Source organism: Myotis daubentonii, chromosome 3 (genome assembly GCF_963259705.1).
Source record: "Myotis daubentonii chromosome 3, mMyoDau2.1, whole genome shotgun sequence".
Taxonomy (NCBI): Eukaryota; Metazoa; Chordata; class Mammalia; order Chiroptera; family Vespertilionidae; genus Myotis; species Myotis daubentonii.
Window position 1 is genome coordinate 78918732 of NC_081842.1, and position 24166 is coordinate 78942897.

Below are 24166 nucleotides of genomic sequence, written 5' to 3' on the forward strand. Positions count from 1 at the left end.
CCATAGCCAATCCCTCAGAGAAGTGAGGGTTCAGGATTTCCCTTTAGAGTTCCTATGCCTTAAGGCAGGAGACTGGAATTTATACTTTCTATGGGACTGTCATTGGATGGAGGCTGCCCTCAAGGAAAGCCTTGAAGAAAATTCTTTTCAGCTGAAGATATTTCATAGAGATGGAATCAGTTGAAAGCTATCAGCTATTAGCCCTCTTACAACTGGGGAAATAAAAGTGGGGTCTGAGCTACAAACCACAGATCCATTATAGGCAACCTCTTACGTTGTTCAGAGGCACTGTTCCTTACAGTAAGTTCTGGGGAAAGTCCCTCCCTTCCCCACTCCAAGACCCATTTCCATAAAAAGTGATACACAAATTGCTTAAAAGGATGAATTTATTGTAAGAATACATGGGAAACAGAATGGGAGTTCTTAGAAGGACAATATCCTGCTCAGAAATATGTGCAGACTACATAAGAAACGGGGAAAATCTGCCTAATTTTGCATGGAAGAGATACTAAATAAACAGAATGCTTCAGCCACTTGAGGTCATACAGCTTTGTTCTTTGGAGTTGTCATTTGGAATTGGTTGTTATTGACCCCAGAAAAGAGGATTCAGTGAATTGGCAGGGGCAAAATAAATAAATAGGAAGAAACCAAATAGAACAATTTCCAATCTATTTCCCATTCCCTTCATATTACCTGTGTGTTTCCTTATAAGTATAAGTAAGCTTCAGTCACCCCAGTTTACTATCCTTTTTAAAATTTTTATTATTAGATTTTGTTCTTCCAAGCTTCCAGGCTATTATCATGCACTTCTCCCAGGCTTCTTTTCCTTACTTTTTTTTTTTTTTTTTTTGCCAGTTATTATTCTACTTAGCTTGCAAGGTTCATCCGAGATGACACTTCCATTTGGGAAATATTTCTTCCTCCATTCACTTCTTTCACTACTAGGGGCCCAGCGTGCAATTGAAATCACATGAGGAGGTGCCCGCCTCCTGCCTTCTGCTGCACGAGGAGGCGCCCAGTGGGGCGCTGGCCCAAGAGGTGCACCATGCACCTCATGGTGACCGGTCATTTGGTCATTTTGGTCGTGATGCCTCTTGGCCTTTTATTATTATGATGCTGTTTGTGTGTGGGTGCCAGCTGTTTATCTCCCCCCACACCCTCACACCCCAAGTGGGACTGCTCACATGCACAACACACATAGGCATTGGCACCAGTGGTGAGAACAGCACCCTTGACCTCTGAGGAGAAGACAGGGCTCTCTCTCAGTCCTTGGCTCCATGGTGAGAGATGGGAGAGGAGGATGGCTTCTCTTTCCTGCCTTCAGGAGGGGACCCATAAGCAAACTCCACCTCTTCTAGCTGTCAGCCAAAGAGAAACCACTCTGGTGACGTTTCATTCTAATTACTAAAGTAAGTGGAGAAGGGATTGGCCTGGTCCTGACCAACACAGGGGAAGGCGTGAATGGGTAAAGAAAGAGGTATAGTTTGGACTAGGCCATGAAAGAGGGCAGGTGACACCATTAGATGTACGTGCAGGGACGGGAGGGCAGTTATTAGGCTTCTGAGCTTTGTAATCCCTTGTGGAGCATGAAAGGTAGGGAAGATGAATGAGGCTTATTGTTTGACTTTGATGATGTCCACGAATTTGGGTTTGAGGAATGCATCACCCACTAGGAAGCATCCACACAGACTGGCTTGGCAGCTCCTGGCAGGTTGCCCCAGCCACATAAATATGCAGGTGGTCTGAGTGACTGCATCAGAGATATTGGACTTAAGCCATCCCCAGAGCTTTCGGTGTACTTCCTGGGCCTGTTGGGGTGCTGCAGTCTTGCCTGTACCAATGGCCCACACAGGCTCATAGGCCAGAAGAACCTTGTTTCAGCCCTTCATGTTATCTGCAATGACCTTGGTTTGTTCAAAATCGACCTTCTCAGGATGCCAGCTTTCCTCTCAGCTAGCTTCTCCCCAGTGTAGGTGGTCACTCCAAGTCCCTCAGCCAGGGCATGGGCCACTTTCTGCCCAATTAGCTCATCTGATTCTCCAAACACAAGCCTTCTTTCCAATTGCCTCAAGACCACCCCTGTAGCTCCACAGTCTTGGATCAAGCTAGAACTGGCCTCTCCAGTAAAGGCCCCATCAGTCACTTTGCAGCAGTTCTGAGCAGTCACGGCAATCTCGGCATCTAGCTGCTGCCTGGTGAAGTCAATGTAGGTGGTAGCTGGTGCACAAACCACCTCGGTGTGGGCCACGTTCAGCGTGCTGATGAGTTCCCCCAGACTCATCTTCCATCCAGTCATCTTCCAGGTTCCCCTCATGAAAAACCTCCTGGAGGGTGCCGTGGCACGGGAGCCAACACACTGAAGGTCAGGATCCTCCTTTACTATGTTTTCATATCACGTGTTTGCACTTTTTAATGTCACAGCCTCAACTGCACATTATTTAGCAATGTAAGTTCTTTCTCTCCATTAGATTGTGAGCTTCCTGTCAGGAGCCAAAAGTAAAAACAAAGAACTTTCTGTCTTCACCATGTTCACATTCTGTGTCCACTCTACCCGTTGTCTTTTCCAATACCCTGTGTATTGTGAGTACTTGATTAAAAGTAAACACGAGGAGAACCAAGATGGCAGCGATATAGGCAGACGTGTCCCAGGTCATGTCCTGGAGCAAATGGAGCGAGCAGCTGAAGCTAGTAACACTCACACCGAATTGGCGAAATTGCTCAGCTGGTGAGAGGGTTTGCAGCCTGGAAGAGCAGAACTCCCCTGGAAAGGTAAAAAAAAAAAACAGGGATTTGGGCAGAAAAGTTTGCCAGACCTCTGAGCCCAGAGAGTCGGAGGGAGACCATGTGGCAGACAGCCGCATCCCTTGGGACAGGCACAGCCCCTGACGGGGGAAAGGAGAACCTCGGGATTCCTGGCGCCGCCAGGGAAATTGAGAGCTGGGTTCTGTGATCACGGAGGACTGAGCCTAAAGGGGGCAGCCTGAAGAGCTGACCTGACCATGCAGTCCCGGTAAGAGAAGAAGCTTACAGAAACCAAGCCTTCCCCGTTTCCGCGGCCGGCATTTGTTTGTTTGTTTTCACTGAATCCTGTTCATGGGACATTTCGGATACAGACACTCACCTGTGCTGAAGAGAGGGAGAGTGTGCTGAGGAGTGGAATCTGGGGAGAGACTGGGGAAAGAGGGGGAGCCGGGAGAGGTGGTAGTGAATTGAGTGCTGAGACACCCCTGAGCCCAGGACTGGGGCAGCCACCCTCTCCGGAGAGTGAGACTCCTCCCCCCAGCCCCCAGGCAAGGAGCACAGCCACACCCAGATTCCACCCTGTACGAGATCAAGGATTAAGATAACCTGATCAGTCCCTGGGAGTTAACAGGGTCTGGCCTATAGGGGGATTTTCAATCCCAGCAACAACACAGCGCCGGTAACTAACTATTACGCAGTCAGCTCTGGGCAGTGAACTTCCACTGGACAGAGAGGCCCTATAGCCTCAGAGGCCAACCCCAGAACACTGCCACCCAGAGGCTGACCCACAAACTGACTCTTTGCTAAACACAAAATAAGGCAGTCTGGGAAATAAATGCGGCCTGCTTTACAATAAGGACTGTGGTTTACAACACAGAGGAACAGTATATCGCAGGGAAACTCAACACTCTCCTGAATACCTGGAAGGTCTAAGGCGAGCCACACTGAAGAATAGAAGAAACGAAGGACCTCCACTACTGCAATTTTTTTTCTTTTTTCACTTTTTAACTAAGAAACCAATTTTTTTTCATTCTTTTTTTTCTGTTCTTTTTTTTTCTTTTCTTCTTTTTCCATCACCTGATTTTACCCTTTTAATTACTACCTTCTTATTTTTAACCAGTATTATTACTGCTACCATTTTACCATTTTTTAAAGTGCCATTTTATTTTTTCTTTATTTTATTTTGGGATTAGTGTTCACCATTCTATTTTCATCGTTATATTATTGGTTGTTTCTAGTTTGCATTCATATCCAGGGAGCTGTTGCTAGAATTTGTTGGGATTAATGGCTGTTCTATAGGAGTATTCTCCTCATATAAAAAGTCTCTTCCCCTCTTCCACTTCATTCTCTCTTTTCGCTCTTTTTTTTTTCTTTTCTTTTCTCGCTTTTATTTTCCCCCTTCCTTTTTCCCAATTTCATTTTTGCACTCCCTTTTTTTGGTCCCTACTTTTCTTTTCCTTTTTCTCTTTTCTCTTTTTCTCTTCCTTCTTCCTTATCCCCTAATTCTCTTAATTCAGGTGGTCACCTTTAATTGGGGTTATTAATATCGTGAATATATTTGTGTATAGTGCCTGGTACGTGGTGCCTTGTTGTGTTGTATTTTGTGCCTTTAAATCAACGCAGCAGATCCAAGCAACAACAACCTCCTGAGCACCACATCCTCTGCTGAGGAACAGCAGCTGTACGTGAAACCTCGCCCAACCAGCCAGAAGAGCCACCACAGCTGTGAACAGCACCCACCAGAGGAGCTGCTGACAACTGAAGAGCAGCTGCTACCGCAACCGCCCAAAGAGCAACCACAGACCAAGGAGTCACTGCCACCAAGGGAGCAACCACTGAACAACTCAACGTCTAGATATGTCAGTGAGATCAAACATGGGTAGACAAAGAAACCCCCAAAGGAAAGAGAAGGAGGACTCTCCAGAAAAGCAGCTAAGTAATACAGAGGCATGCAACATGACAGATAAAGAATTCAGAATAAGGATCCTAGAGTGCATAAACCGGATGGAGGAAAAAATCGACAACCTCTGCAAGAAGCAAGAAGAAACAGATGAAAAAATCGATAACATATGGAAGAAGCTAGAAGAAACAGATGAAAAAATCGATAACATATGGAAGAAGCTAGAAGAAACAGATGAAAAAATCAACAACCTAAGTAAGACCCAAGAAGAAATGAAGAGTGATATAGCTGCAATGAAAAACTCCATTGAAAGTATCAACAGTAGACTAGGAGAAACGGAGGACCGAATTAGTGAATTAGAAGACAAGGAAGCAAAACACACCCAAAATGTACTGCAATTGGAGAAAAAAATTAAAAGACAGGAGGAGAGCCTAAGGGAGCTTTGGGACAACATGAAACGAAACAACATACGAATAATAGGAGTACCAGAACAACAGAAGGATGAACAAGGATTAGAAAACCTACTCAAAGAAATAATATCAGAAAACTTTCCTGAGGTGGGGAAGAAAAAAGTCACACAAGCCCAGAGAGTCCCAAACAAGGTGAACCCGAAAAGACCCACACCAAGACACATCATAATCACCATGGCAAATGTTCAGGACAAAGAGAGAATCTTACAGGCTGCAAGAGAGAGACGGAAAGTTACATACAAGGGATCTCCCATTAGATTGTCAAATGACTTCTCAACAGAAACACATCAGGCCAGAAAAGAATGGACTGAAATTTACAAAGTGATGCAAAGCAAAGGACTGAATCCAAGAATACTCTATCCAGCAAGGCTATCATTCAAACTTGAAGGGGAAATAAGAAGCTTCACAGACAAAAAAAGGCTAAGGGAGTTTGTCACCACCAAGCCAGCAATGCAAGGAATGCTAAAGGGACTGGTATAAAAAGAAGAAATAAAAAGCTCAGAAAGAAAACAGTCACACAAAAAAAGAAATGGCTACAAACAAGTACCTTTCAATAATAACTTTAAACGTAAACAGACTAAATGCTCCAACCAAAAGACATCGAGTGGCTGAATGGATAAAAAAACATGACCCATACATCTGCTGTCTACAAGAAACCCACCTCATTAGAAGGGACTCACACAGACTGAAAGTGAAAGGATGGAAAAATATCTTTCAGGCAAATGGAAAGGAAAAGAAAGCTGGGGTAGCAATACTTATATCGGACAAAATAGACCTCAAAGTGAAGGCCTTAACAAGAGATAAGGAAGGCCACTTCATAATACTAAAGGGATCAATACAACAAGAAAATATAACCCTGGTAAACATATATGCACCCAATGTAGGAGCACCCAAATTCATAAAAAAACTCCTGGAAGATATCAAAGGAGAGATCGACAACAATACAATCATAGTAGGGGACTTTAATACACCATTGACAGCACTGGATAAGTCCTATAGACAAACAACCAGCAAAGATACAGCAATCCTAAATGACTCACTAGATCAGATGGACTTAATAGACATCTTCAGAACACTTCACCCCAAAGCCAGAGAATATACGTTCTTCTCAGGTGCTCATGGGACATCTTCAAAAATAGACCACATATTGGGTCACAAGCAAAGTATCCCCAAATTCAAGAAGATTGAAATCATAAAAAGCGTCTTCGCAGACCACGATGGCATAATATTAGAAATAAACTACAATAAAAACAACCCAAAATACTCAAACACCTGGAAGCTGAATAGCATGCTATTAAATATTGATTGGGTTACCAATGAGATCAAAGAAGAAATTAAAAACATCCTGGAAACTAATGACAATGAAAACACAACAATCCAAAACCTATGGGACACATTGAAAGCAGTCCTGAGAGGGAAGTTTATAGCTCTACAGGCCTATCTCAAAAAACAAGAAAAAATGGTAGTAAATCATCTAACTCTACAACTCAAAGAATTAGAAAGAGAGCAACAAGAAAACCCCAGAGTGAGCAGAAGGAAGGAGATAATAAAGATTAGAGCAGAAATAAATGACATAGAGACCAAAAAAACAATACAGAAAATCAATGAAACCAAGAGCTGGTTTGAAAGGATAAACAAGATTGATAAACCTCTAGCCAGACTCACCAAGAAGCAGAGAGAGAGGACCCAAATAAATAAAATCAGAAACGATAGAGGCGAAATAACAACAGACCCCACAGAAATACAAATGATTGTTAAAAAATACTATGGACAGCTTTACTCCAACAAACTAGACAACCTGGAGGAAATGGACAAATTCCTAGAAAAATACAACATTCCAAAACTCAATCAGGAAGAATCTAAAAATCTCAACAGGCCAATAACTATGGAAGAAATTGAAGCAGTCATCAAAAAGCTTCCATCAAACAAAAGCCCAGGACCCGACGGCTTCACAGTGGAGTTTTACCAAACATTCAAGGAAGAACTAAAACCTATCCTCCTCGGACTACTACAAAAAATTCAAGAGGAAGGAACACTTCCAAGCTCATTCTATGAAGCCAGCATCACCCTAATACCAAAACCAGGTAAAGACAACACAATGAAAGATAATTACAGGCCAATATCCCTCATGAACATAGATGCCAAAATCCTCAACAAAATCTTAGCAAATCGGATCCAGCAGTACATCAGAAAGATCATACACCATGACCAAGTAGGATTTATCCCAGGGATGCAAGGATGGTACAATATCTGCAAATCAATAAACGTGATACATCACATAAACAAATTGAAAGAAAAAAAACCACATGGTCATATCAATTGATGCAGAAAAAGCATTTGACAAAATTCAACACCCATTTTTGATAAAAACTCTCAGCAAGGTGGGAGTAGAAGGATCATACCTCAACATAATAAAAGCCATATATGACAGGCCCATAGCCAACATCATACTCAACGGACAAAAACTGACACCATTTCCCCTAAGAACAGGAACAAGACAGGGATGCCCCCTCTCACCACTCCTGTTCAACATAGTACTGGAAGTGTTAGCCATTGCAATTCGGCAAGAAGAAGAAATAAAAGGCATCCAAATTGGAAAAGAGGAAGTAAAACTGTCCGTATTTGCAGACGACATGATATTATACATACAAAACCCTAGAGATTCCATCAAAAAGCTACTAGACTTAATACATGAATTTGGCAATGTAGCAGGATACAAAATTAACCCCAAGAAATCTGAGGCATTTCTATACACCAATAGTGAACTTTCAGAAAGAGAGATTATAAAAACAATCCCGTTTACCATTGCGCCGAAAAAACTAAGCTACCTAGGAATAAACTTAACTAAAGAGGTAAAAGACCTCTACTCAGAAAACTACAGGACGTTGAAAAAAGACATAGAGGAGTGGTGAAGTCAAATTCTGAGGTGCGGAGTGCGAGGAGCGGGCTGGCGGCGGAGGGCGCGGTTGTTGTTCTCAATTGGGAGGGAGTCTCTGAGCACCAGATCCGGGCGAGTCTTTAGGGACCCAGACTCAAACGGGAGAAGCGGGACTGTCTGTCTTCGGTCAGAGCGAGTGCAGCTTTCTCTCCGAGCTTTGCAGTGGGTGCTGGGACTCAGAGAGGCAGAGCCCCTGGGGACAGGACTGAGAGCCGCCATAACTGCTCTCTCCGGCCCACCCTGTTGATCCTGTGCGACCCGCCCAGCTCAAGCCCTGCACAGAGGCATTTGCCGGATAGCCTCAGGCAAAGGCTAGATTAGCACCTCCCTAGAGGACAGAAGTTCTCTCACTGCTGACACAGCTGATTCTCATAGCCACTTGGCCTGGAGGTCAAACCCTCCCTGGAATTAGCTACAACAATCAAGATTTAACTATAAGACTGCGAACAAAGACCACTAGGGGGTGCACCAAGGAAGCATAACAAAATGCGGAGACAAAGAAACAGGACAAAATTGTCAATGGAAGATATAGAGTTCAGAACCACACTTTTAAGGTCTCTCAAGAACTGTTTAGAAGCTGTCGATAAACTTAATGAGATCTACACGAAAACTAATAAGACCCTCGATCTTATATTGGGGAACCAACGAGAAATTAAGCATACACGGACTGAAATAATGAATATTATACAGATGCCCGACAGCAGACCAGAGGAGTGCAAGAATCAAGTCAATGATTTGAAATGCGAGGAAGCAAAAAACATCCAACCGGAAAAGCAAAATGAAAAAAGAATCCAAAAATGTGAGGATAGTGTAAGGAGCCTCTGGGACAGCTTCAAGCGTACCAACATCAGAATTATAGGGGTGCCAGAAGATGAGAGAGAGCAAGATATTGAAAACCTATTTGAAGAAATAATGACAGAAAACTTCCCCTACCTGGTGAAAGAAATGGACTTACAGGTCCAAGAAGCGCGGAGAACCCCAAACAAAAGGAATCCAAAGAGGACCACACCAAGACACATCATAATTAAAATGCCAAGAGCAAAAGATAAAGAGAGAATCTTAAAAACAGCAAGAGAAAGAAACTCAGTTACCTACAAGGGAATACCCATACGACTGTCAGCTGATTTCTCAACAGAAACTTTGCAGGCCAGAAGGGAGTGGCAAGAAATATTCAAAGTGATGAATACCAAGAACCTACAACCAAGATTACTTTATCCAGCAAAGCTATCATTCAGAACTGAAGGTCAGATAAAGAGCTTCACAGATAAGGAAAAGCTAAAGGAGTTCATCACCACCAAACCAGGATTATATGAAATGCTGAAAGGTATCCTTTAAGAAGAGGAAGAAGAAGAAAAAGGTAAAGATACACATTATGAACAACAAATATGCATCTATCAACAAGTGAATCTAAGAATCAAGTGAATTAATAATCTGATGAACAGAATGAACTGTTGATTATAATAGAATCAGGGACATAGAAAGGGAATGGACTGACTATTCTTGGGGGGGAAAGGGGTGTGGGAGATGTGGGAAGAGACTGGACAAAAATCGTGCACCTATGGATGAGGACAGTGGGTGGGGAGTGAGGGCGGAGGGTGGGGCGGGAACTGGGAGGAGGGGAGTTATGGGGGGGAAAAAAAGAGGAACAAATGTAATAATCTGAACAATAAAGATTTAATTAAAAAAAAAACATAAAAAAAAAAAAGAAAAAAGACATAGAGGAAGACATAAACAGATGGAAGAACATACCGTGTTCATGGATTGGTAGAATCAACATCATTAAAATGTCCATACTACCCAAAGCAATCTATAAATTCAACGCACTTCCCATTAAAATACCAACAGCATACTTCAGAGATCTAGAACGAACTTTCCAAAAATTCATCTGGAATAAAAAAAGACCCCGAATAGCTGCAGCAATCCTGAAAAAGAACAAAGTAGGTGGGATCTCAATACCAGATATCAACTTGTATTACAAAGCCACTGTTCTCAAAACTGCCTGGTACTGGCACAAGAATAGGCATATAGATCAATGGAATAGAATAGAGAGCCCAGAAATCGACCCGAACCAATATGCTCAATTAATATTTGACAAAGGAGGCAAGAACATACAATGGAGCCAAGATAGTCTCTTCAATAAATGGTGTTGGGAAAATTGGACAGATATATGCAAGAAAATGAAACTAGACCACCAACTTACACCATACACAAAAATAAACTCAAAATGGATAAAGGACTTAAATGTATGACAGGATACCATAAAAATTCTAGAAGAATCCAAAGGCAAGAAAATCTCAGACATATGCCGAAGCAATTTCTTCACTGATACAGCTCCTAGGGCACTTGAAACTAAAGAAAAAATGAACAAATGGGACTACATCAAAATAAAAAGCTTCTGCACAGCAAAAGAAACCATCAACAAAACAACGAGAAAACCCACTGTGTGGGAAAACATATTTGCCAATGACATATCTGATAAGGGCCTAATCTCCAAAATTTATAGGGAACTCATACAACTTAACAAAAGAAAGATAAACAATCCAATCAAAAAATGGGCAAAGGACCTAAATAGACACCTTTCAAAAGAGGACATTCAGAAAGCCAAGAGACATATGAAAACATGCTCAAAGTCACTAATCATCCGAGAGATGCAAATCAAAACAGCAATGAGGTACCATCTCATACCTGTCAGACTGGCTATCATCAACAAATCAACAAACGACAAGTGCTGGAGAGGATGTGGAGAAAAAGGAACACTTGTGCACTGCTGGTGGGAATGCAGACTGGTGCAGCCACTATGGAAGACAGTATGGAGTTTCCTTAAAAAACTGAAAATGGAACTCCCATTTGACCCTGTGATCCCACTTCTAGGAATATATCCCAAGAAACCAGAAACACCAATCAGCAAGGATATATGCACCCCTATGTTCATAGCAGCACAATTCACCATAGCTAAGATCTGGAAACAGCCTAAGTGCCCATCAGTAGATGAATGGATTAGAAAACTGTGGTACATCTACACGATGGAATACTATGCTGCTGTAAAAAGAAAGGAACTCTTACCATTTGCAACGTCATGGATGGAACTGGAGAGCATTATGCTAAGTGAAATAAGCCAGTCAATAAAGGAAAAATACCACATGATCTCACTCATTCATGGACAATAGAGACCATTATAAACTTTCGAACAATAATAGATACAGAGGCAGAGCTGCCTCAAACAGATTGTCAAACCGCAGCGGGAAGGCCGGGGAGGTTGTGGGGCAGGAGGTAGGGGGGTAAGAGATCAACTAAAGAACTTGTATGCATGCATATAAGCATAACCAATGGACATAAGACACTGGGTGATAGGGGAGGCTAGGGGACTGTCTAGGGCGGGGGGATAAAATGGATACATATGTAATACCCTTTGTAATACTTTAAGCAATAAAAAAAATAAAATAAAAATAAAAGTAAACACAATTGAAATTCTAGCAATCCGCGTAGCATATATTGAGGATCTAGCTCAGTGTATTGTCAAGAGTCCAAAAGTTATAAAACGTAATCAGTGAGTTAAGCAAGACTTTTACAATCAAGTGACATAGAAGCGACACTGGATAAAGTTGCAAAGGTATTATAAAAGCAGATAAGTATCATGTAGTTCAGGGGAAGGGTAATATGGTACTTAGACCAGACAGACAAACAACCTTCCGGACGTCCAGACGTCCTTCCGGACAGAGCCGGGCGAGGCAGGGCCAGCTGCTGTGGTGGCAGCGGGGGCCGAGGCAGCCGGGGCTGCGAGTGGGACCCTCCACCTCGGTGAGCCCACCACCCGCGCCAGCCGCCAATCCTGCGCGGTTCCCGGTCCCACAGCGCAGCCCCCGCCTCTGCAGACCGGGCTGTCCCAGCGCCACCTTGCACCTGGCCTGGCCTGGAGTCCTTCATGGGCGTCCGCAGGACCAGGCACCCACTAGGCGGGAGCCAGAGGCCTTGGTGGAGCAGCTCTCCTCCTGACGTCCAGGTGGAGAGCCGAGGAGGACGTGGTGCTGGCGATGACAACAGCTCCTGTTTCTCAGCCGCCCACACTGCCAGGCTCTGTGTTGAACCCTTCGCGTGCGGTCGCCCGCGCCTCAGCCGGGTGAAGTCGCCAGGATTGTTAGCCTTATTTCGCAGAGGCAGCATTTGGGATTCAGAAAGGTCAAGCGACTCGCAGTCAGAAGGTGGTGAAGTCAAAAGGAAGCCAGAATTTTCTTGACCCCCAGCTGCTGCTGAACATAAAGCTGTGACACCCACCGAGGCCTCCCCGTGTCAATAAATCGCTCCCCCGTGTGGGTGAGAAGTGCGGAGGGAGCGCTGGTGGGGCACAGTATTCTCTGCAGACTCCCTGGATAGCGGGACAGCTGCTGGTGGTCAGTCAGATCAGCGCCCCAGAGGATCATGAGGGGGAAGGCTACCATCCAGAACCCTCTCATAGCTCATTGTTTAAGGCAGAGACTTTAATTTATTGTAGCTGCTAACCATTGCACAGCTCACTGGAGATGCCCTCAAGTAATTAAAACTAAAGGTCTGAAATCAAAACTTATTCTGTTATCCCTGTTATTGATCTTTGAAGAACTTTCACTGGGGTGAAAAGAACCCTCTGCAAGCCAGCCCATGCACATGCGCATTCGAGTCGGATGCAGCTCCAATCCATCCACCCCAGGGAACCGCACCACCATCCACTGGTTTGCTTCAGCCAGAAACTTCAAGATCATCTTTGACTACACTTTTGCTTGACTTTAGGTGAACATAAATGTTTTCACTTTTTATTATGAAAAATTTTAAAATATAGATGAAAGGAGAAAGAACAGTGTAATGAACCCTACTTATATACCCATCACTCAGTTTCAACAATGATCAACTCCTGGCCAAGAGTTTATTATTATTTGACTAATATCTATGATATATGAGTCATGTATCAAGTTCCAAACTAGGCCCTAGGGATCCAAAGATGTATCAGATTTGACTGTAACCCAATCTGGAGGATATAACATCTGGCTTTGGCCCTTGATAGGTGAATGAGTTACCCAGAAAAAGAAAAGTTGTCCTTATTCATTTATTCTCTTTCAACAAATAATTATTATGTGTGAGGCACTGTCCTTGGTGCTAGGAACACATAAAGAAACAAGATTGTGTTTCTGCTTTCTTGAAGCTTGAATAATGGGAAAGAGACATTAAACATGTGATTAGAAATGTGATGAGTATCTTTTTTAAAATATATTTTTATTGTTGACAAATTTACAGATATCTCCCATTTTCCCCTCTTACTTCCCTTCCCCTACCCCCTACCTACCCACCCCCAGGTCTTCACTACTCTATTGCCCATGTCCATGGGCAATGCATATTCTATATAATAAAAGAGTCATATGCAAATGGACCAAACGGCAGAACAACTGGTCACTATGCTGCACACTGACCACCAGGGGGCCACCGCTCAATGCAGGAGCTGCTCCCAGCCAGCAGGCCCGATTAGGTGATCAGGGTCTGCCAACCAACCTCTTGGTCCCTTCCCTCCCCTCCCCCACCAGCCAGCAGGCTCCAATTGCCTGATGGCAAACAGGGAACTGGCGGTGGATGGCCCTGATCTCAGGTCAGGCCTAGGGACTGTACTTGTGTACAAATTTCATGCACTAGGCCTCTAGTTTTCATATAACAACAAAATGGCTGTCATTAAGGAGACCAGAGATAAGGGTTAGCAAAGGGAATGGAGAAAAGGGAATGCTAGAGCACTGTTGATGGGCATATTGGTACAGCCCTATAGAAAACAGTATGAAGGTCTCTCAAAAATTAAAAATAGAACTATTATATGACCAAGCAATCCCACTTCTGGGTATCTATCCAAAGAAAATAAAACTATGATTTTGAATAAATCTGCACTCTCATGTTCTTTGCGACATTATTCACTATGGCCAAGACAATGAAACAACCTAGGTGTCCATCATGAGATGAAGGGATAAAGAAAATATGATATATAAATATAAATATATCTTTCTCACATTTTGTACTCGCCCCCCCACACACACACACACATAGTCCTCATTTAACATGGATAGGTTCTTGGAAACTGACTTTAAGCAGAACAATGTATATTGGAACCAATTTTACACTAGGCTAATTGTTATCAATAAGAATTTAAGTTCTTATAGCATATTTCTGGTCACAAAAACATCAAACTTCTAAATAATGACCCAAAACCCTTCTAATATTAAACACTGAAATAAATGTGAGCTCTCATACATTTAAGACAGATTAATGAAAACAGTCAGTTCAGCTTACAAATAGCTGAAGCCTCTCCCAGCCACTCAGGGGGTCAGGTGGGACCCCACTCTGGACAGGACGCCCTTCCATCGCAGGACAGTCACACACCGACACTCTCTCAGACGGGCCAGTTCACCTCATGTGCACATTTTTGGGGTGTGGGAGAAAGCCAGGTCCCCTGAGGAAACCAATGAAGACATGGGGAGAACTTGCAAAGTCCACACAGACAGTGGCCTCCACCAGAAATTTTTTCTCATTAACATGATAAGGAAATGATGTTGGATGAAATGAATTTAATTGAGGACTTGCTGTGGGTATTATATATAATTATACATAATAATTACATATATATAATATACACACAATGGAGTATTATTTAGCCATGTAAAAGAAAGAAGTCCTGCCATTTGAAATGATATAAATGGACCGTGAGGGCACTATGCTATGTGAGGTAAGTCAGAGAGAAAAACATATACTGTATGAGATTGCTTACTAGTATATGTAGAATCTAAAAAAGTGAACTCATAGCCCTGGCCAGTTTTGCTCAGTGGTTACAGCCTCGGCCCCCTGTGCAAGTTTGATTCCAGGTCAGGGGCATGTGCCTCCGTTGGAGGGTGCCTGAGGGAGGCAAACAATTGATGTGTCTTTCTCACATTGATGTTTCTCTCCCTTCTCCTCACCTCCCCCCTCTCAAAAAAAAAAAAAAAAAGGAAAAAATATCGTAGGGTGAGGATTAAAAATAAAATAAAATAAAAAAGCTAAACTCACAGAAACAGAGAGTAGAATGGTTGTTGTCAGGGGCTGAGGATTGAAGGAAATGGGGTGATGTTGGTCAAAGGGCACAAACTTCCAATTACCAGATGAAAATGTACTGGGGGTCTAATGTACTGCATAGTGGCTATAGTTAACAAAACTTTCATATAGTTGAGTGCTGCTAAGAGAATAAAAATTAAAAGATCTCACCACACACAGGAAAAGGGTAATTAGGGTAAATGGAGGTGTTAACCAGCCTTATTGTTGCAATCATTTCACAAATACGTATGTGTATCGAATCATCATATTATGCAGCTGAAAACTATACAATGCTGTATGCTGCTTATAAAGCTGAAAAAAATATAACGGTACATACAGGTATGGATGCTCCCGAGGCTGTTCTTCAGGGGAGAGGCTCCAGGAACAGGCAGCGGTGGTCTCCTGAGATGAATTCTAGCGACCTCACTGCTGCCAGGAGGAACTGGCCTCTCGGGTTTGCATAGAACAGCGCGTTTAGGTTACGGTGACCTTGGACCTTGGCAGACCTCCGAGTGGCGCCCTGGTGCCCTACCCAGCAGGCAGCAGAGCTGACCCGGGCATCTGCCTCCTGGCAGGCCAGGGACTGGCGGCCCTGAGCATGCGCAGTTCATTCCCGGTTTGGCCCGCCCCTGCACAGCCTTTGGGCTCAGCCTGATTCCCCACGCCTGGCAGGGCCCCAGGGTGAGGAGCTTCTGCACTGTGACTCTAACGGGGATGTTGGGGGAGGCCTGAAGGAGGATTGGGTTTTGCTTGATAAGTCTGTCTCACATCCACAGGCTGCTTACAGAGGGTCTGGGAGGAAGGGCCTTCCACGCCTAGGGCACCCAGGTGTTTCTCAGCCCAGGCATTTTGTCACCCTAATCCAATTCCCAGTTTCTAAGGGCCAAACATCTAACCAAGTCTCCAGTGAGAACAATTACATTTTACTAAAAACTTCACTGGATGTTATTAGATCATGCAAATCTCCCCAGCTAACGAGTTAGTTAAAATTAACCAAGTCATACATAGACATTAATAATTTTAGCAACATGCTCTGTAAAATGAAAAGACACAAATGCAGGAAATAAGAAAACAATAATTATAACAAAATTACTACTCTAGTACAATAAAATTTTATAAAAGTGTCCACTATTAGTAAAAAGCGTTTTTTGGTTGCCTGTCATACAGTGTTTCATTTCCTTCCTTACTCCCTTCTTTCCTTCCTTCCTTCCTTCCTTCCTTCCTTCCTTCCTTCCTTCCTTCCTTCCTTCCTTCCTTCCTTTCTCTCTCTCTCTCTCTCTCTCTCTCTCTCTCTCTCTCTCTCTCTCTTTCATTTATTTATTGCTAATCCTCACCTCAGGATATTTTTCCCATTGATATTTTTAGAGCGGAAGGGGCGTGGGGGAGAGGGTGAGAGAGAGAAACATCAATGTGAGAGAGAAACCTCAATTTGTTGCTTCCTATACATGTCCCGACTGAGCTGGGGATCAAACCTGCAACCCAGTTATGTGCCTTTGACTGGGAATGGAACCTGCGACTCTTCAGTGCGTGGGACAACACTCTAACTACTGAGAAACACCAGCCAGGGCTCACATGGTATTTCTATTTTGAAATAACTGTTCACTGGTTTGACCAACCTCTCTTACATACTAATGAGGCGAAATTTTTACATTTTCCTGTGGTACCAGTTCAATGTTAATGGTACACTTCTAACCACCTATTTGCTGCAAGCAACACCCTACTCTGCACTGCCACCGGACCCTCCCAATTAATACTCCATCTGATGGTAGTACCATCTCAGAATGAATGGTCAGTTGTAGAAAAAGTAAATTTTACATATTAATCAAAATATGGAAAATAATTTGAACAAAATTTACTTTACTGATCTCAGATCTGTGGCCCCCTTGTGCAAAGTCTAAAACATATGAGCTGAGAATCACAGGATACAGTCCTGAGTGCGTGTAGTAGGAGGGACTGACATGAGAGGTGTTATAAGGGAAAAAGCCATGAAACTTGATGGCAACTTGCTGACGAGTTGGATATAGAAAGTGAGGATAATGGCAGGTGTCACAGGTGCCCCTGAAGGTTTGAAGCTGGGTATATTGCAAGTCTCCCCGTTGCTCTTGGGACACACTTGGGAATTTTGACCATGTGATATCTGATCCCTGACTCCTCACTTACAACCACTATTCCCCCTAACTTACTGTGCTACAGTTCTCAGAAGCCACTGGGCTACTTCCCAACTCAGAGCCTTCAGAAGCCACTATGGCATAAATGTTATTTGTCTCACTTCCTCCCTGTTATCTGGTTAATTCATATACTCAAGGCTTTGGCTTATATGCTGCTTTCTCTACTCCCACGCCCAGACTAGGGAAGACCCCTATTTTAGGTGCCCATAGCTTATTGTACTTTTCTTCATAGCACTTAATACAGTTGTAATGATTTGTTTAAGGTGTCTCTATTCACCACTAGATGATAAGCTCCATGAGGGCAGGGACCATGTTTGACTTGCTCATTGTCTGTTCCAGGAGATTAGCATAGAGCATGGCACTTAGGCAGCTGACACGGTTCACAAAGCATGGGAGGATATTTGAGTGAACACGTGGTACCTACAACCTGGAATACTGTTCCCTTCCTTCTTCCCCTGCCATCTGGGTAACTCCTGTGAGCCTCCAGAACTCGGTGTATGCACTGTTTTCTCAGGGATGCTGTTTCTGACCAATCTCTTTCACATGGTGTGGCAGCCGAGGGGAGTGAGGAGGAAAAGCTCCTTCACGTTCAAGGTAACTTCCCTTTCAGGTATGGCTAGTTTGAGGCGAGGGTTAGATACTAGGCCCACAGACCTCATTTATGTGGAGTGATTAGAGCTGCCAATGAAGACTTGGGAGCCAGTTGTGAGTTACTAATTTCTAAGAGAGAATAAATGATTAGAGATCGTCAACAAAAGATGCCTATATTGAGATGGAGAGAAGCAGTTTTAAGAATGAGAGAATGTTTAAATTTTCAAACATTTTAGATAGGTCAAGGAAAACAGAGGTCCTGGAAAGATAATTGGACTTGAGGGACAAAGCACTGGGGAGTGCAGCTTTTACAAAATGATGAGATTGAAATGTAGGTTGTAGGCAATTAAAGAGAGATAATGAAAATAGCAGGTATAGAATGCTTTTTAAGAAGTTTGATGTTAAAAATTGGGAACACTAGGAACTAAAGAGTATAAGGTCAATTAAGGTTTTCCAAAATAGGACAGAACTTCACCACCTTTTACAGTGGAAAGTCTGAAGTCAGTTGAATCTTTTGATCACTAACTGTTTTTTGTTTTGTTTTTAAGAAATACTATCTCTTTAGCTTTTACTGCATTACCCTATCTTCTCTTCCTCTCTCTTTTGCTCCCTCTCCTCTCTTTTTTCCCTCCCTAGCCCTAGACTTGTGCTGTCCATAGGTAGCCACCAGGCACATGGCTACTGAATACTTAAACTGCATATAGTCTGAATTACATGCACTATAAGTATTAAAAAATCACAACAGATTTTGAGGACTTGGTATGAAAAAGTAATGTAAAATATTTTATTAATAATTTTATATTGATTATCTGTTGAAATGATATTTTAGATGTATTTTACTAAATAAAATATATATTATTAAAATTATCTCACATGTCTCTTTAACTATCTTTTAATGTGGCTACTAGAAAATTACCTATTACATCTGTGGCTTACATTATATTTCTCTTGGCAGCCTTGCTCTAGACCAGTGATGGCGAACCTTTTGAGCTCGACGTGTCAGCATTTTGAAAAACCCTAACTTAACTCTGGTGCCGTGTCACATATAGAAATTTTTTGATATTTGCAACCATAGTAAAACAAAGACTTGTATTTTTGATATTTATTTTATATATTTAAATGCCATTTAACAAAGAAAAATCAACCAAAAAAATGAGTTCGCGTGTCACCTCTGACACTCATGTCATAGGGTCGCCATCACTGCTAGACTCTATTGTCTGGGTCCTCTCTCTCAGCTTCAGAAACCACCTCTAGGTAATTGACACATAAATATATATCTTTACATTAATGTATGTTCAGACCTCTCCTCTGAGCCCCAGACCCTAATATTCCGTTGACAATTAGACATCTTCTTCTGGAAGTCTCAAGGGCACCTCAAACGCAGCACATGGGAAATCAGACTTATCTTCTGCTCTCCTTTCCCCAAACTTGATCTTCTTCCAGTATTTCCAGACTCAGTGATTACCATCATCACCCTGCTGCATAAGCCAGAATTTTAGATCCTTCTTCTTTGAACCCTACGTCCACTCTTTCATGAAGTCCTGCTCATTTTATATCCTAAAGATTTTTTCAATTTGTCCATTTCACTCATTCCACCACCTAGGACAGGCCACCATAATCCCTTTCCTGGGAAATTTCCATACCCAATTTTGCCAGTTTCCAATCTATTCTTCATGCTTCTAGCAAGAATTAAGTTATAAAATGTGAATCTGATCATGTCAGCCTTCTTTACAAACACTTCCCATGGATTCTTATTGCTGTTAGAATGAAAACCAAAATTTGTAATATTGTTTACAATAACTCCACAGAATTTGTCCCCTGCCCACCTTGCCACCCTCCCTTGTTTTGCCTAATTCGTTTTGCCTCACTGACCCTCTTTTAGTACCTTGAACTGGTCATATTCCCTCCAGAAATAGGGCCTTTGTATATGGTCTCACAGCTCACCCACTTCTTCTCCTGATAAATGCTGTTCAGCCTCCAGATTTCAGTCACTCATCACTTCTTGAAGGAAAGCTTTCTGTCACCTCCCCCAGTCCACTACCCACCACAAGTAGTAATGACAGTGGCAGTGGCAGTGATGATAGCATTTATTGAGCATTTATGTAGGCCCCCTTCTAGTGCTTTACACACAATTCCATTAAGCTTTAAAATTACCTTTTAGTTCCATTTTCAGGGTATGAGGAAATTGATGCACAGATAGATTAAATAATTTTCTCATGATCAACTAGAAAGTAGTATAGCCAAAATTCAAAATTAGGTATCCTGGTTCTAGAGTACACAGGGTTAACTACCACATTATATTGCCTTTTAAGACTAGGCTAAACCTCCCTATTGTGAGTTTCATATCTCCAAAAACATTGCCTTGATAATAGTAAAGTTGTAATTTTAAATTCATCTGGGTGATTATTTGGTTAATGTCTGTCTCCCATAACTGCCCCCCATTTTTTATTTTACAAATGTCTAAGGTAGGAAAACAAGACTGCCCAGCTCGTTGCAGCCCTGATAATTATTCTCAAGGGTTGATCTTGGCTTCCAGCCCTAGCTGAGGAGAAAGAAGCTCCATGCAGCCCCATGGAAGAGGGGCCCTCCCCCTAATTTTTTAAGGGGAGAAGAGGCAGGTAACATATGCTTTTGTTTATTGCTTAACCACAGTGCCTAGTATTGTAGCTGGCATAAATTAGAGACTTTATGGGAGGGAGGGAGGGAGGGAGGGAGGGAGGGAGGGAGGGAGGGAGGGAGGGAGGGAGGAGAGGAAGGGAGAAAGGGAAGAAGGGGAAGAGAAGAAGAAAGCAAGTTCCATGTCTCACGTTATTTCTCTATTGAGTATAGCTTAGCCAACCACTTTCTATCTCTTAATTCCTACATCTCTCTTAGGAATTCTGACTTTTACTCTGACAACAAATTCAGAGATCCAGTGTGATATGTGCCAAATGATTTTAGCAATTACTTGATTAAGAATAGCTGATTTGCCCTAACCAGTTTGGCTCAGTGGATAGAGCATTGGCCTGTGGACTGAAGAATTCCAGGTTCAATTCCAGTCAAGGGCATGTACCTTTGTTGCGGGCACATCCCCAAGTAGGGGGTGTGTAGGAGGCAGTTGATCGATGTTTCTCTCTCATCGATGTTTCTATCTATCCATCTCCCTTTCTCTCTGTAAAAAATCAATAAAATATATTTTAAAATATTTTTTAAAAAGAATAGCTGATTCATTCTATATTTATTTTAGGCAGGGGATGTCAAAATTGGATCAACTGTTGAGTAATCTATGTATAACATAATTATGAGTGCCAAGTTCTCTAAATACACCTTATGCTGCAGCCATACTGGAGACTACTTTCTTACTCAAGAGCTTTCATGACTGACACTTTGCTTATCATTCCCTTTCAAATCCTTCTGAGAAAATATCTACATATTTTTTAAGGTCAGGGTCAAATGTCTTCTCCTGGGTAATCTGTAACAAAACAACCACTATTGTTTTTTTGTTTCATGTGTGTGCACATGCATGTTTCTTATATACATGCTGGGCCTAATTATAGAACATTTTGACATGATTTCTCTTTTGAGGGTATGGTATATCCTTGTAGTTAAGTTTGGAAGCTCCCCTGAAGGAGTGGGCATTCCTAGTGTGAAACCCATCTCCTGTCTCTCACACTCTTGGAAATGGATCTCCCTGGGCTGGGCCATGCCTGAATTCCCCCATGTCTGGGAAAAGACAGCATCTGCTTCTCAGAGATAGACTTGGAGATATGTAAGGAGGCCTTGCTATTGGGAACCATAAAGGCAAGATGAGTAATTCATGCATATAAACCAGATTGTCAAGATCAGCAGCCTTCAGACTATTTCAACACCCTGATCTGTCACAATCAGTTACGAGATGCATGGTAATTAATGCATTCCTAAGGATAAAGTATCATAGTTTAATGTGATTTACTTTTTTATATAACTAGAGTGAATTACAGATTATCTTAATAATACCTTCCTCACTCCTTTGCATTGTGATGTGCTATCTTGAATGGGAGAAAAATTAAGAGGAATAATAGTTAAGCCAGTAGAAAATTGTTCATTCATTACATGAAGAAGTCCATGGAAGTATGTCACAGTCAACATCATCTGCCAACTTGCTTTCACAGTGGAGAGAAAGGCTTGACAACTACTCTTCTAGTTGTATGTTACTACATTTTGTTTCCATGACAAGTAAATTCATGTATAGATGTTCCTTCTTAATCTTCTCTGTGTTTCAGGGAATTACTTGGGCCAGAGTGAATGGGAGAGCAGTGCTTTCTTGTAGTCACCATGACTTGGGCAGCCTTGTTGACTACTTCCCGAGTGGAAAAATGAGTATCTGGGAACAGGTATATGGGCTGTGAAGATTTGCTTTTCCCACAAGAAGATTTGCTCTCCACTGCCAAACTAAAGTGTTATTTTATTATGGAAAAGGCATTTTTTTTTTTTTTACAGAAAGCTTTTTAACACTCCCCAGGCAAATTAATTCATTCCCATCTGTTCTCCCATAGTTCTGAATGTATGATTATACTGTAGGTCCTATCACTTTGCATAGTGATATTTGAAAATTATTTGTTTACATGATTGCCTCCCAGTATACTGAGAAGTCACAGCAAACATTGATGGGATCTTATCCTGCTTTGATTTACTATTGCTTAATCAGCATATGCTTGGCATTGTAATAATCACTATCAACTCTTGATCACTGAGTCAAACGTAACCAGAAAAACAGACAAGCATTCATCACATTAAATTTAGAGTGTCTTTTGTTGTCTTGTTGTTTTTCTTATAACAACCTTAGTTTAAGATGCTATTCTTTATTCCACATTTTTAATCATCCATGGATAAGGGGTATTCAAACATTTGTTAATTAATTTATCATTGATGCCATACCAACATACAAAATGTAACATAGGGAATAAAGCAATGAGTCACACTCAGAGTTGTTTTTTTGAAACAGATTTGATAGCATCAGCCCTTGACAAATTTATTCAGGGTCTACTAAATAAAATTCAAGCTCTTTGATTTAGCATTCGGACCTCATCCTTTTTAGGAATCTTCCTGTAATTTCCACACTACGGCATTCTGCTCCCATCAGGTATTTTTTATGCTAGTAATTTAGCTTAATATGAACCAGAGAGTCCCAGAGGCTTCTCACCCAGTACCTTCTCTTTTCTGCCTTCCTACTATTTCTAGATTATTTTATTCAGTTCCAAGTCTCTCCTCTCTCTCTCTCTCTCTCTCTCTCTCTCTCTCTCTCTCTCTCTCTCCTCTCTCTCTCTCTCTCCCATAACGATTCCTAATCTTTAGCTATGTCTTTTATATTCAATTGCCTGTTCAACATCTCCACTTAGACAACTGATAAGCATCTCAAACATAGCATGGATAAAATAAAACATATTTCTAAATCCAGAACTTCCTCCCCCACACCCTCCTAGAAAGCATTCCTTCTCTAGTCTCCTTCAACTCAATAAATGCTAACATCTTCCTTTCAGATGCTCAAGGCAAAAAATCTAGGCATTTTCCTTGCTAGCTCTTTTTATCCCCTCACATCTGCCTCTCAAATGTAAATCATCAGCAAATTCTATTGGCTCATCCTCCAAAAAATAACCCAATTCCATCTACATTTCTCCATATCCACTACTAATTCTGAACTACTTCAATACCCTCCTAGCTGATCTCCCCACTTCCACCCTTACCATTCACAGTCCATTTTCTGAACAGTTGATGGAGCGTTCCTTTTTAAAATGTTAATAAAGTAATGCTATTTCCTTGTGTGTGTTTTTGTTTTGTTTTGGGTTTTTTTGACATTTTTAAAAACAATATTTTAAAAAAACAAACTTGAACATCAAGAGCAAAACTCTGGCTATTAAAATAATAACAAAACATTGCCAAAGCAACAGCAATAAGAGAAATCAAACTACTAATATGTTAACATTTTCAGCTACTGAATGAAAGTCTCTTTTGCTGCTGGTGTATATCTACTCAGAGTCCTCAGACGGGGCTGTGCAGGACTTTGCAGAAGACCGGCAGCTAACCGATGCTAGCACAGCCAGAAACGTGGTTGAGGAAGTGGCTTCCACTTCTTGCTTTTCTACTATCTGCTGGGCTCCAGTCGTTACCTTCTTCAGATGAGCCCCTGTTGGCACCTCGGCCTCTTGCATAGCCTTCAGTTTTCTGCTTCTCCCGCTTGGCTGTCATTGGGGCAACTTTCAGTCTTTTGAGTGAAGGGACAAGGAGCTTCTCTGGGCCCACTGTCGTGACGCAGGTAATGCTCTGGCACCCA

General features: G+C 42.1%; 1 non-coding gene and 1 pseudogene across 1 annotated transcript; both read right to left on the reverse strand.

Annotated features, from left to right (window-relative positions):
* Positions 1-1476: 1476 nt before the first annotated feature.
* Positions 1477-24081, reverse strand: LOC132229636 (triosephosphate isomerase-like; annotated as a pseudogene).
* On the reverse strand, positions 20332-20462 carry LOC132232245 (small Cajal body-specific RNA 20). Its single transcript, XR_009452367.1, has one exon. It is a non-coding gene; the product is annotated as a small Cajal body-specific RNA 20 (non-coding RNA).
* Positions 24082-24166: the final 85 nt, after the last annotated feature.